The sequence below is a fragment of the Apis laboriosa genome, unplaced genomic scaffold (genome assembly GCF_014066325.1).
Source record: "Apis laboriosa isolate Shangri-la unplaced genomic scaffold, ASM1406632v1 scaffold30_cov140, whole genome shotgun sequence".
NCBI lineage: Eukaryota > Metazoa > Arthropoda > Insecta > Hymenoptera > Apidae > Apis > Apis laboriosa.
In genome coordinates this window covers 1,456,006-1,470,144 of record NW_025222776.1, presented here as the reverse complement: position 1 = coordinate 1,470,144, position 14,139 = coordinate 1,456,006, and the positions used below count along the sequence as shown (strand labels likewise).

Here is a 14,139-nt window from a genome sequence, read left to right as displayed (position 1 = left end):
TATTTAGTTCATTTTTCATTTCATATATGAAAAATACGATAATATTTAAATATCTATTATATTGTATAATAATTTTGCATTTTTTCACCATTGCTTTTTTGTTATTCAGATATTAAAATATTAAGATTATTCGATGAAATTATTTTTTTTTTTTATATAATTCTAAAGATTTTTTTAAATAATTCTCAAATTAGATAATTATTCGTTAAAGAAAAAAAAATCAAAAATATTTACCTCTTTGTTTCGAATTTATCTATTAAAAGAGAATTACGCTGAAAGATTAAAAAAGAAATACACTGTAATGTGAACAATTATTAATTTGAAATGTAATGCGCATGCGTCGATCAATTCAAATATTAATTTGCTATCGATGACTATATAATCAAGATTGATAGCAATATTTCGATGCTTGAGTGCCGGATCGTTTTGCAAAATTAAAAAATTGAATTAACTGTGTTGTATTAAAGGAAAATAATATCGTTAAACCAAATATCTAAATTTTACAAGTTGGTTCGATTAATAATCAACACGATTATATTATTTGTGTGAATAATTAATATTTTTAGTTTAAATATAATTCTATATTATTACGAAAAAAAATATATGATATATTTTAAAAAATATATATATTATAAATATATAAAAAGTATATATATTAGTATCCGAAAGCTGTGTAAATATATAAAGATCTTTAAATAAAATTATAAATTGTATTATTATATTTATCGAACAATTATTTGAAAAAGCTCAAGAGACTAGAAACAAGCATATATGTTACCGTGAATTGCTTACACGGAAAACAAGGAGAAATATAGATTTACATAGATTTTAGAATACAGATTTGATAAATAGATTTTTTATAACATCAGATTCTCCTATTATTAATGTACGCATTCAAAAGTAAAAACAACAAATTCGAAAGTTTTAAAATTAATATAAGAGAAAAGTAGAATCAAATGATTCTAGACTTCAACATAGATTCAGACTATTCTGATTAAAATAGAATTAAATTATGTGTAAAATCTATACCAAATTCTAATTGAACGAATAATATCTTTTAAAAATTAAAAAAGTATATGTACAAAAGTTATTTGTTGAAAATGGCATAATATAAACGCGTTATTTTGTATCATATAACATGTAATCTTAGATTAATTTTTTATAAATATATAATCTTATTTACGTATATTTTCATTTATAATTATTATATAATAATTATCAAATATATAACGTAAAAAAATGTATTTTTAAATTAATCACATTAATTTCTTTTTTTTAAATATTTTATAATAAATATCATCATTAATTGTTCTGAATTCGCCAAAGAAAAGAACAGGGCACGTTCTGAAGTTGAACGTCCCTGTTAATCTAATTGATGCGTGCGCAGGTCCGGAATGAGCATTGATTGGTTGTCGATGATGATACCGTTGTAATCGACGACTATAAATGCTCGAACAGCGCACAATAATTTAGAATTAAATAAAATAAAAAAAAAAGTTCAAAAGTGATACTAACTTAATCAAGCTAATTAAAATAATATTAAGATAAATTTTTTATTTGATTATTTGTTATAAAATAGTATATGTAGTATCAAAATATGTATATCAAAGTGTGATTATCCAGCAGTTAAATTTTTATCTATAATAATATAAATTCAATAGGTAAGTATCATAGATTTAATTTAAATTAATGATTTAGATTATTTCGACATATTTTAAGTTTCATTGTGTTCATTTTGTAAAATTATTTCATATTTTGTGGAATGCGATGATTGAAATTATTTTAAGACAATATTCTTGTACTTAATATAAATTGAATACTTTTTTGCCTATTTAGTATTTTACATAATTCTTTTTATAGATAATATATTAAATCGACAAAATATGATTATTTATTTAAATTAGAAATTATTGTTTCTAATTTATTGAATATTAGAGATTAAATCTCCATATTGGAGAATAAAAAAGCTTAAAATTTTTCAAAATTTTCACTATTTTCATCAAATACATATCTAACTTTACAATTCTTCTTTGGATTATTATAGAATTCAATTTTGGAAGAAGTAAATAATGTTCTAATGTCTCGTATATACCTTATACTTTAAAAACCAAAATCTACATAAAATCGCGACTTCGTTTTTTCGATCGATTACCTCTCACGCGACGACCTCTAATGTTTTGTGGATCATAATATTTTTCACATCATTATTTACACAAGTATTCAGTATTTCGACAAAAAGTCTCGTAACAATTCGACATCGTTTAAGACAGAACCATTGTATCATAATTTAAATCTATTTTTATGCAAGCAGCATTACACCTTGCTACGTTTTAAAAGGATTTTTCAAATTATCGATTTCTCTCTTCGAAAAATCAATGTTCAAGACAGCTGATCGAATAATCTTGTCAATATATCCGCGGATTCATTGCAAATATTTTTATTACAAACATATTAATAAAAATTCGATCAATCCCTGATACTCATAATTGCATGGATTAATGTAGAGAATTTACTTAGAACATACTTAACAATCAAAATCGATCGAAAAAAAGAAATTAAAATCTAATGATTAAAAATTTAATTAAATTAAAAATTTCGCGATTATATTATACTTTATACTTTTAACTGATATCGGTGAAATTTATTGTAAACACGTGATGACCGTTCCGAATGAAACATGCAAACAAACGAATTTACCGCGATTATTGTTCGCTTTCTTTCATAATATTCATCGATATAAAAATTATTTAAATTTAAATTTAAATTTTCAACATTTCCATAATTTCAATTTTGAAATCCATGTATTCTCAGTAAGACGATAGAAAATATTATTTTCGAATGAATGCTGTTTAATCTCCTTTTCCAATTCTCTCTTTACAAATCTCTACTCGATTTAATAATATAACTTGGGCCATTAAAAGTCGAGTTCTGTCGATTTTAAGAGATGAAATTTCTTAATCAAACACGCTTTTGCCTGCCATCTGTCGAACATTTCATAAATGCACATGCCCCTCAAACGGGCAATCGTGTATGTTTACCTTTTGTTCAAATAGCTAAATCGAGTTATTTTTAATAAAAGAAAAAAAATATTAAAAAAAATTTATTAGGAAAAACGATTCTTGAACTTTGAATATGGTATGGAATATATGAGATGTTGGAACATATATCCGAGATCAACGATCCATTCTTCATTGAGAAGTTATTGATGACAGCAGCTCTATAATATGATTTAATATTCCTCTATTGCAATCCCTCTATTGCAAATTATTGATAGAGGAAATTCATACTAACGAAGATTACGAAACTAAATAATGGGCGTTCTATTTTCATTAAAAAGCGGCATCTTTTATTCTGCAACGCATATGTGATTCACAAATTTAAAAAAAAATTTAGAAATAGAAAACATTGAGATCAGAATAATTTTCTTAAGGAAAAAAGATTCATTTAGTTCGTGAATGAACTAGAGAAACTATTATATATCGAAAAAACACTGGTCGCCACATTTCTTATGAACTGCACAAACTTTTTAATCATTAAATTTTTTGGAAAAAATTGTATTCAGATTGTTTTTGTGATATTTTTAGATAATCGATAATCAATTTTATTTTATTTTTTTCTGCAGAATATAATGGAGGCATTCTGGCATTTCCTCGAGAATTCACACAATCCGGAATGAGAAATTCTGATTAAGAAAAATTGCGATTGCTAGAATCATTATTGTAGAATCTCGCATATGATGCATATGGTTTTATATTTATGTATGTTATGTGGATTACATCCTAATGTTGATCATTGAAGACCAAACAAAATCAAAGACCAACTAATTTGGGGTTCTCTCATAAGACTTTATTTTTTTACTTTTTTTATTTTTTACTTTAAATCAGCCTCAAAAATAAGGATAAATGTGGATAGAACCATAGTAGAGATAAATAACCCATTAAAATTGTAAATATTCATAGTTTTAATGAGGCATTTGATTTTTGGGATTGATTTCAAAATCTGATATCTAGAAGGAAAGGTATTATTACCAAACTTAGAAAAAGTGCAACAATGAAGTGCGTAATTTCTATATTTATTAATAATTTTAATAAATTATTAATGATTTCTGCAATTGCTTTTTAAAAATGATTTTTAAATATTAAAAATCATCACCAATTATAAATATGATGCCATAGCCATCGTTTTAAAAAATCAGCAGAATAGTATTCATCATTAGTGGTATCATATCCTCGTTTTAGTTTATCTACGTTATCTAGTTATCTATAATATTCAGTCATTTGAATTTACTTTAAATTTCAATATTTATTGATTGCAATTTAGTTTTCTTTTTTTTTTTTTAACTACTAATTTACAATAATTTCTAAATTTTTTAATGCATCTTCTATTAGACAATGTTTTTAATTTACATTTCTCCTTTAGATTTTTCACATGATTGTAGAATCCTTCTTAATCATTACAGCTTAATCACTTCATAAATCACACGTTTCTATTTTGTTATTAATCGATTTTTTTCTTAAATTTTATAGAAATCATTTTTTTCTGATTTTTGATACTTCTATATCAATCTACCGTGATAATTTCTCTATTCTTGTCAATTTAGATCAAAGTTCTTAGATGTAGTAATGTCCCTTATTTAAAAAAGAATAGAAAAAATCGAGGAAATTGTCAAAATATCTTATATCTATAGCTCTTATATCCTTATCGTGCATTTCGTTACAATAACATTTTTTTTTTCTATCGCACGATTAGCTTAAATATAAGCATATTATATTAATGTTATATATGCATAACTTATATAATTAACGAATTGCTATGTTTGGCCAGTGATTTCTAATTCAAAGCGCTCTTTGAAATTAATTGTTATCTATACATTAGATTAAGTTTAATCAAGTTATTATCGATGATAAATATTAATATAAAAGAATAGAATGTAATGATTTAGTAATATAATATGAAAATAATATAAGATAAACTTGGTTTTAAAGTTATTAATTTTTTGTTTATTTATATTAAATTTCTTTGAATTGAAAACTATTTAATAATTCCATCCTAAATACAATTCAGAAAACAATGCATCATTAATCGTCCTCATTTTTCTGGACTTTACTGTTCATCCTGCAAATTGACACGAACAAGACGAGAACTTGGACTCAAGAAATCGAACGAAGAAATTATATATTTAATGATATGAGAAGAACTCTTCGACAATTCCATGATCGAGTAATATCTCATCTGTAAAAATACAACAATATCTTGAAGATTACCATTTCGTCCTGTCCGTGGACCATCATGTATCGAAAGAGCTAAGTAAAATGGACAATTATAACTTACAAAATGGAACCTAGAAAATGAATAATAATAAAGTATCTCGAAAATTATCGTTTCAATTTAGATATTGTCAGTTACACAGAAATGATTAACTAAAATAGACAATTAAATGGAGCACAATGAAATCTAAAATTTCAATAATACTTCGAATAATATGATTGGGAATTGAATTATCATTGATGTTTTCTTTTGACAGATTTTGCTCATCGCAATAATAAAAAATTATAATAACATTAAGAAGCATCAAAATAGGTAAGAATTTAAAGATATTCGAAGAAACAGAATATGCGACGGATATATCTATTGATATATTATATATGTTGATATAAATTCAAGGTATTAATCCAAAAAATAATTAAAAATATATTTTTTCCCTTTCTGTTGAAAATAAATATTTAAAGATACGAGACTGCTAATCATCTCAGAATTATGAAAGCAGCATTAAAATATTAGTGGCTATTTCAACTAGGGTATATTCCAACATTATACATTGAAAGAATAAAATTGAACTATCTGAAAGACAAAATTTCGTTTATAATAAAACAAGGATTTTCTTTATTCGGAAGATGGATACAATATACAGAGAAAGCATTTTCCAAGATTGATAATTTCTAAAATCTATAGAGTAATAGCTTCGACATAGAAAAGAAAAATAATTGCTTTTCTGTTAAAATTTTTATATTTACACGCAGAGATATGCAAAAACTCCTGCGAAAAACAGTTGAATAGAATTTAAGAAAAGCTTGTATTACGCATGATATTTTGATAACTGATACATAAGAGATTTAGCATATTCAAAACATAAAATGAATAGAGTTGCAATTGCTTCGTCAAATGCCATGATAATACGGCTTAAAAAACAAATCGTAATGCATTTCAACTATCTATAAAAAAATAATCACCGACAAAAGTCAATTTGAAAATTGAAAAGAATTTTATGAATAATAAGAAACCAAAAAACATTGCACAGTGTATATCTTTCAACCCCTGAAACAGATGAACAAACAAAAGTCATCAATTTTGAAACCTTGAAAGTTTAAAAACCTTATAACGTATACGAATAATAATCCACTAGAATAATATATTAGAAAATATTTTATGATCACTTAAAACATATAATGAAAGTAATATATCGCGAATTCGATATAATACTATTTCGAGTTCGTAATATACCCAAATTGATGTTTCTATGGATTAAAACTATCACCGCTAGCATTACTATTGATTTCAAATATATTTGATATATCAAAAATAATTTCTAACCATACGATGTCGAATTCTTTAATAAATAGTATTCGCATATAATATCGTATAAAATCATCAAATGATATATCTATGATTGCTCCTAAATTATGGATTAAAACCGTCACCGCTAGCATTATACCATTAATTTCCAAATATACTTGGTATACCAAAAATAATTATTAAACATAAGTTCTCTCGAAAAATTTGATGTTTCTAAATTATGGATTAAATCTGCCACTGCTAGCATTATATCATTGATCTTTAGATATAATCACTCGACATGGAACGTCGAGCTTCTTGGCATTCGCATATAAATATTCACGAGATCGCATCGCACGTGTTTAAGGTTCCTAAATTACGGGACAAAACCATCATCGCTAGCATATTGTGACAGTGATCTCGCAATATATTGGTGTTCGTAAATTATAGATTAAATTAAACTGTAGACCTGGCACACATGGTGTTCCTAAATTATGGATTAAATCCGCCAGCGCTAACATTATATATATATATATATATATTGATCTCCAGATACATTTGGTGTTTCTAAAATATAGATTAAAACTATTAAAATCTCCAGATACGCTTGGTGTTTCTAAAATATGAATTAAAATTGCTTAAGATTATATTATCAATCTCCAGATACATTTGGTGTTTCTATATTATGAATTAAAATTGCTTAAGATTATATTATCAATTTCCAGATACTCTTGGTATTTCTATATTATGGATTAAAATTGTTAGCATTATATTATCCATCTCTAGATACGCTTGGTGTTTCTAAATTATAGATCGAATCCATTGCTAACTTTCTATTGATATTCGATCTCCAGATACGCTTGGTATTACTAAATTATGGATTAAAACCGTTAAATTCACCATTATATTATTCTATTGATCTTTAAATGACACACCTGATTCTTAAATTACGAGCTGAACTCGTTTCTGCCAGCATTATATTATTGATCGTTGAATTTTAAAAACAATAGATCGAATTCAAACATTTGATTGACAAAGATATCAGATTTACATATTATATTGGCAAAAGCAATGACAAAACGATAAAAATTTTATAATTTCAGGCATCATGATTTTTTTTGATTCTTTTCTAATCAAATACACAATTCGTATGTATTGAAGCACATAGATCCGTAACCAGGAACAAGTAAATACATATTTAAATATATTTAAAAAAATAATATATTTAAATAAATTAATTAATAAATATATTTAAATAAATTAAAAAAAAGCAAACGATCCATATGTATGTATATCCAATGCAATTTCAGAAGTTTTACTTTTTATATTTTTCATATAAAAAGAACAAAGAATATTTTTTTTACATGGATTCAGGAAAATAAAATGCAATTGCAATATATCTTACTAAATTAAATCTTTTCCTATCACGCGTTAGCGATAGCATTCGTTATTATTGCTAGGATTAAGCACTGGCAATTTATTACTGATCTAATATTGCAGTATTTTTTTTTCTTTTTTTAGTAGAAATACTTTCACAAACTTTAAAAATTGGCAAATTATTACTAATCTATATATATAGATTTCAAAATTGAGCTATGGATAGCGATTTTAAATGACAATTAATGGAAAGTGGAAAGACTGATTTTTTTTTTTTTTTTTTTTATATTCAGTCCAAAATCCCTTCTTTTTTTTTTTATCTCGTTTCTTAATTCTTTCTTTCTTCTTTAGAGCCTCTGTTAATTTTTACTTTATTTTAAATGACAATTAGTGTCGAAAGATAATTTTTTTTTTATGTTTTCCTTTCTTTATTAGAGCCTCTGTTAAATGGAAGAAGTGTGCGCTTTATTTTATTCCAAAAATCCAAAATCATCTGATTTGGAAAATGATCATAGCACAATAATTTTTCTACTATCATCGAAAGTGTAATAATCGACTTGTAAAAACGCGCATCATCGTTAAAGATAATTTTTCTGATTTTAAAAATTGACAAATTTTATATTACTGATTTAATATAATAATTATATTATAGAGATACTTTCTCAGACTTTAGAAATTGGCAAATTATTACTGATCTAATATTATAACATATTTCTGTTTTTGTTATTTAAAAATTTTCTTCTCGATTAATTAAAAATCGTATATACTTATTATTAGATGAATTTCAAATTTGTAAACAACAACATTTTTTTTTTAAACGGCAATTAATGTGAAAAAACTGATTTTTTTTTTATATCAATTCTTTTTTCTCCTTCTTTGATGAAGATTTTGGATGTGGATCGTAAAAATGAACAACTAGAAATACTTTTCCAAATTTTGGAAATTAAATAATAACTGATCTAGTATTACAATATTTTTTTAAAACTTTCTTCTTGACTAACAAAAATTGTACATATTATTACTAAACAATAGATTTCAGATTTGAAAAGATTGATTTTTTTTTAACAATTTCTTTTTTTTAATATCAATCCTTTCCCCCCTTTTTTTATTAGAACTTTCGCATTTTAAAATACGCGGAAACGCAAGAAAATTGTGAAAATTTCAATAATGAAATAGCGTGCGTTTTATTTTGTCCAAAATCATCTGATTTGTAAAGATGGCACAAAATAATAAGAGTTTTCATTTGAGCCGTAACAACGAACAATTATTGGTTAATTTTTACAAAAGTATATTTGTAACCAAATTGATTACAAAATCAGATAAAGCCAAATTAAATATAAACAAAAGTATAATTCTTTTGGATACAACAATCGCCTGAAAGTCTTAAACAAAGCTAAATGTAACAATAAATGTATTTTAAATTATAGGAGCGAAATAGTAAAATAAAAGATCTTCATAATAAAATAATCAACGAAACGCTAAAAATATTCATTTTAGATATTTTTGATCAAAAAACATTATCTCTAAACAATAATAAGTATAACAGTGAAAATCATTATTTTAGATTATAAATATAAATCAAATTAATATTATAAATATATAATAATAATATAAATCTGCAATGGGATAAGATCAAATTTGACTAAATTTTATCTTATGATAATTTTATCTTATGATAAATTTGATTAAATTTTAAATTATATGTTCGATAAGAAGATATAAATAACTAGATTTCAAGCAAATATAAATTTCCGATAAATGAATTGTCAAGAATTCAAGATTTTTTAAATCCGTGTAAAAAAATGTATTAGGTATATAAATAAGTTCTTTCTTTCTTTTTTTCTACGATCATAACTTCTGACTGAATTCGAATTACTTCCCATTTCCATCTGAAAAAGCGTTCTTTTATTTTTAAGAAGAGTTGTGATGAGAGTTTTTAGTCCTATGCAATAATATATAACAAACATTATTTACGTCACTGCTTACTTTTTGTATTCCAGCTGAGGAAATCAGCTGTTGAAATTACTGAAATAGTTTGTGCGACACTGGAAGAGAACACTGTATCTTACAGAAAAAGTAGTACCAAAAATTTAAAGCCGGAAATTTTAATTTGAAAGACGACGATTGTTCAGATGCACCGAGAAAATTTGATGACGGTGAATTAGAGGAATTATTTAATGAAAGTCCGACCTAGATGTAAGAAGAATTAGCAAAAAGATTCGAAATTATCAAACAAGTAGTATCTATCCGACTGAAACAATTGAATAAAATTCAGAATATATATATTATTATTTAATATTAAGAAATATAGATTTTTTAATCTTTTATAAAGTTAGAAGCTTTATTTATTTATATTTTTTTAATTAAAAATAATAAAAATATAAAATTAGTAGTTTATTTGGTTTGTTAGTAATTTATTTTTAAATAAATAAAATTATTTATAAAATTAAAATTTTAATTAAAAATAATAAAAATATAATTTTTATTAAATTAAGAAAAATTAATTTATATTTAAAATTATTATAAATTAATAATAATATATTAAATAGGGCGATGAGTTCTATATGAATTAAGCGAAACGAATAAGAAAAACATAAAAGGAAAAGTTTTCTGCATAAAACTGATGATGAAAAATGGGTTTTATATGACAATCCCAAACGACGGAAATCATAGGTTAATCCCGGAAAACCGTCGATTTCAATGAAAAAACCGAACTTGCATTACAAAAAAGTTTTGCTGTCTATGTGATGGGATTTCCGAGAAATCATCCATTATAAACTGATTTCACCTGGAAGGGCAATAACTATCGAATATTATTAAAATCAATTAATGAATTTATACGAATAGCTACAGCAGAAACAGCCATTTACTGAACAAGGAACAAAATATATGATTTTGCAGCACAATACTCGGTCACACATTGCAAAAGGAACACGAGATACAATTTATGCGTTGAGATGGAAGTCCTGCCATATGCGGTATATTTTCCAGACCTGGCTCCTGGCTCGAAAAGATTATCATCTTTTTCGAAATCTGCAACACCAATTGTCAGAGAAGCATTTCAACTCGGAAAAAGATATCCGAAAATGTATTGATGATTTTATAACCAGCAAGTAATCGTCATTTTTCAGATGGAATTTATAATTTACCCACCAGGTGGGAAAAGATTATAGAGAATGAGGATGAATACTTTAAGACATAATCTTATGCCTGATTTGTAATAAAATCTTGAATTTGGAAAAAAGAGGGAAAGAATTTATTTACACATCTATTACAAAAAAAAGAATAAAATAATATTGTGCACATATTGCATTATACACTCTCCATTTTCCCATGGAGGTGTTAATCATTATGTCATAATCTTTATTAATTATTTGGCACGTTGGCACAAAATAATTGCAAATAAAATATAAAATTTTTAATTAAATATAAAATTAATTAAAAAAATAAAAATATTTTAAATACAAACATATTTTACTAAAAGAAGTATTATGAAATCAAATCTTCAAAGTGTAGTAAATTCTAAATACCGGAATGCGCATGCGCATAAACTTATGATGTTTGGTTTTGCAAGAAACCAAATCTATATAATAAAATAATTAATCCTTTTTATTTCAGCTGATTTGATTAGTGCCATTATTAAGCTATTATATTGTTTTCTATTTATTTTCTACATTCTAATAATTAAAATGATTATCTGTTGTATGAATTTTTTATACAAAAAATTAATAATACGATATAATATATACGATATAATATACATGTATTATATAAAATATATACTACATAACATATATAAAGTATAATATATACGAACACGAAATAGAATTTAAACAGAGATTTATTTTATTGTTCAAATTTTATAATTTTACATGGATATTATGTTTGAATATTTTATGCATCGTTGTACAAATTTTTTAAGTTTTGTATAAATATATAAATATTCACAATTTACTTATTAATATTACTTATTAATGTTTTTAATTTAATAAATATTTTATTTTTTATTTTATTTTCTCTTATATACTCAAAAAAATATTGTTCCAGAAATTAAAATACATAACTCACATATAATTATGGTATAGACAGAAATTTATATAGTTATAAATGAAGAAATGTCAAAATTAATAAAAATTTAAATTTTTTAATGTAATTTTGTAACATAACTTCTTCTTACACTAGATTTTTTTTTTACATTGATTCCATTATGATTTCATAGAGAAATGCAAAATATTATAGTATCAGTTAAAATAGAAGATATTAATCTTAAATTCTGATGCAATTCGATCAAAATTTTTTGCTGAATATATAACAAAAAAATCAAGAAAAAATATCAAGGAAACCAAACAAATAAATAATATAATAAGTATATAATATTATTTATCAACTGTAATATAAATATATTATGATGATTAATACTTATATATACATATCTATAACTAAAATTCGATAGTAGTAATAATAATTTTTTGCAAATATCTTAAAAATTAAAATCAAACTTTAATCACATAAAAAAGATTTGTTCAAAATCTTGTCTCTTGTAATTCAAAACTCGAAATCAAAGTATTCAATAAAGTATTTATTCCCATATAAAAAATTATTATTTGGTGTTTTATCTTATTTTTGAGAAAAAAATTGTATAAATATGCCAATTTGATTTATTTAATTATTTGCTTAAAATGATGTGTGCATATTTATTAATATTTGCTTTTATACTATTAATTAATTTTAATTAATTTAATTAATTATGTGATATAATTTTGCAGATAGAAATTTTTATATCTTTGTATGAATTTAGAATATATTATCATCAATTGTGAAAATTTGACTGTTCAACAGTGAAAATGGATAAAGTACATTATTTTCTTTTTTTGCAAATTGATTTAATAGTATTCATTGTTAACAATAATCAATAATAACCATTTTTTGATGTGTGATCTTTTCAACTACTATCAGTATAATAAATATGTATAATTGAGAAAAATTGAGATTTTTTTGCAAATTTTAATAATGTGATAACTTTTGCACAATTTATATATTATAATTTTTTTATTGGAAATTCATTGTTGTTTTCAAATAATTCTTCAAAATCAGAAAATTTATAATAATATAGCTATTGAGTATAAAAGAAAATTATAGAAACAATGTTTTTATAATATTTTAGACATTATTCTCAATATTCTAATTATTTAATTCAAAAATAACTTTTTCTTGCGATCGTATTTAATAAATTTCACATATATAGATCATATGATTCATTAGAATACATCAAGGTGAAATATCTTATCTATATCGTATTTTAGTTCAGATTAAATCATTTTTTAATATTTTATAGTAGTTTTTATTATTTCGAGAATTTCGGATTTTGTTTTTTTTTTTTTAAGAATAATCTTGAATTATTTTCATATAATTTTGGAAAATTATTCTTCTTTATGAAGAAGAGATTTATTTATGAAAATTTCTTTAAAATCTAATTTAATAACATTTGTTTTTTTTTTCAGAGAGACTGTAAACGAAAAACATTCGCGTAAAAATATGTATTGTATATATTTAATATTTGAAAATAGTCATTTAATGTCATTTAATGAATCTAAAATAGTCATTTTTGAAATCAGATTAGTTTGAAATTCTTTCTTTTTAAGTGATTAATTTTGAATGATATATTCATAATTTTTGTTTATATTGGAGAAGAATCTATCTATAATGAAACTTTTTGGAATTATTTTTGAAATGATTTGACCAAGTATTTTGCTTTTTATCAGAAAAACTAAGACTTAAAAACAAATCTAAACGGTTAGATAACATTATTTTCAGCTATTGAGTATCTTCAATAGTCTAACAATAATTTATGTATGGGTATAGTTCTTTAACGCTTTCTAGATCCTCAATTTAAACAGAGATATAATAGCAGTAGCCACTTCACAAATCATATTTACTTTGCACTGGACCATCGAAAGCAAGCGCAAAGATCTTGACTCCCACACGACTGATTGATTCCTCGTCTTAGTTTGCATTTTCACGAAAAATAATAATTAGAAGAAAAGCCAAAGTCCGCGACAGTTTTCTAAATCAGATCAGTTAGAATAGAAATAAAAACAGATTAATTTAGTAACAATACAGTTCACATTAGAATAGAATAGAAAATTATTAAAAATAGAATTAAAGTAAATCATAGTTGTTCTTCATAGTTGTTTGTTCATAGTTCATAAT

At 23.8% G+C, this 14,139-nt stretch overlaps 1 protein-coding gene across 7 annotated transcripts in view; it reads right to left on the bottom strand.

Moving 5' to 3' along the window:
* Positions 1-14,139, bottom strand: part of LOC122714508 (protein TAPT1 homolog) — a 110,167-nt gene that overhangs the window by 26,646 nt on the left and 69,382 nt on the right. The gene's annotated exons all lie outside the window — the stretch shown is intronic.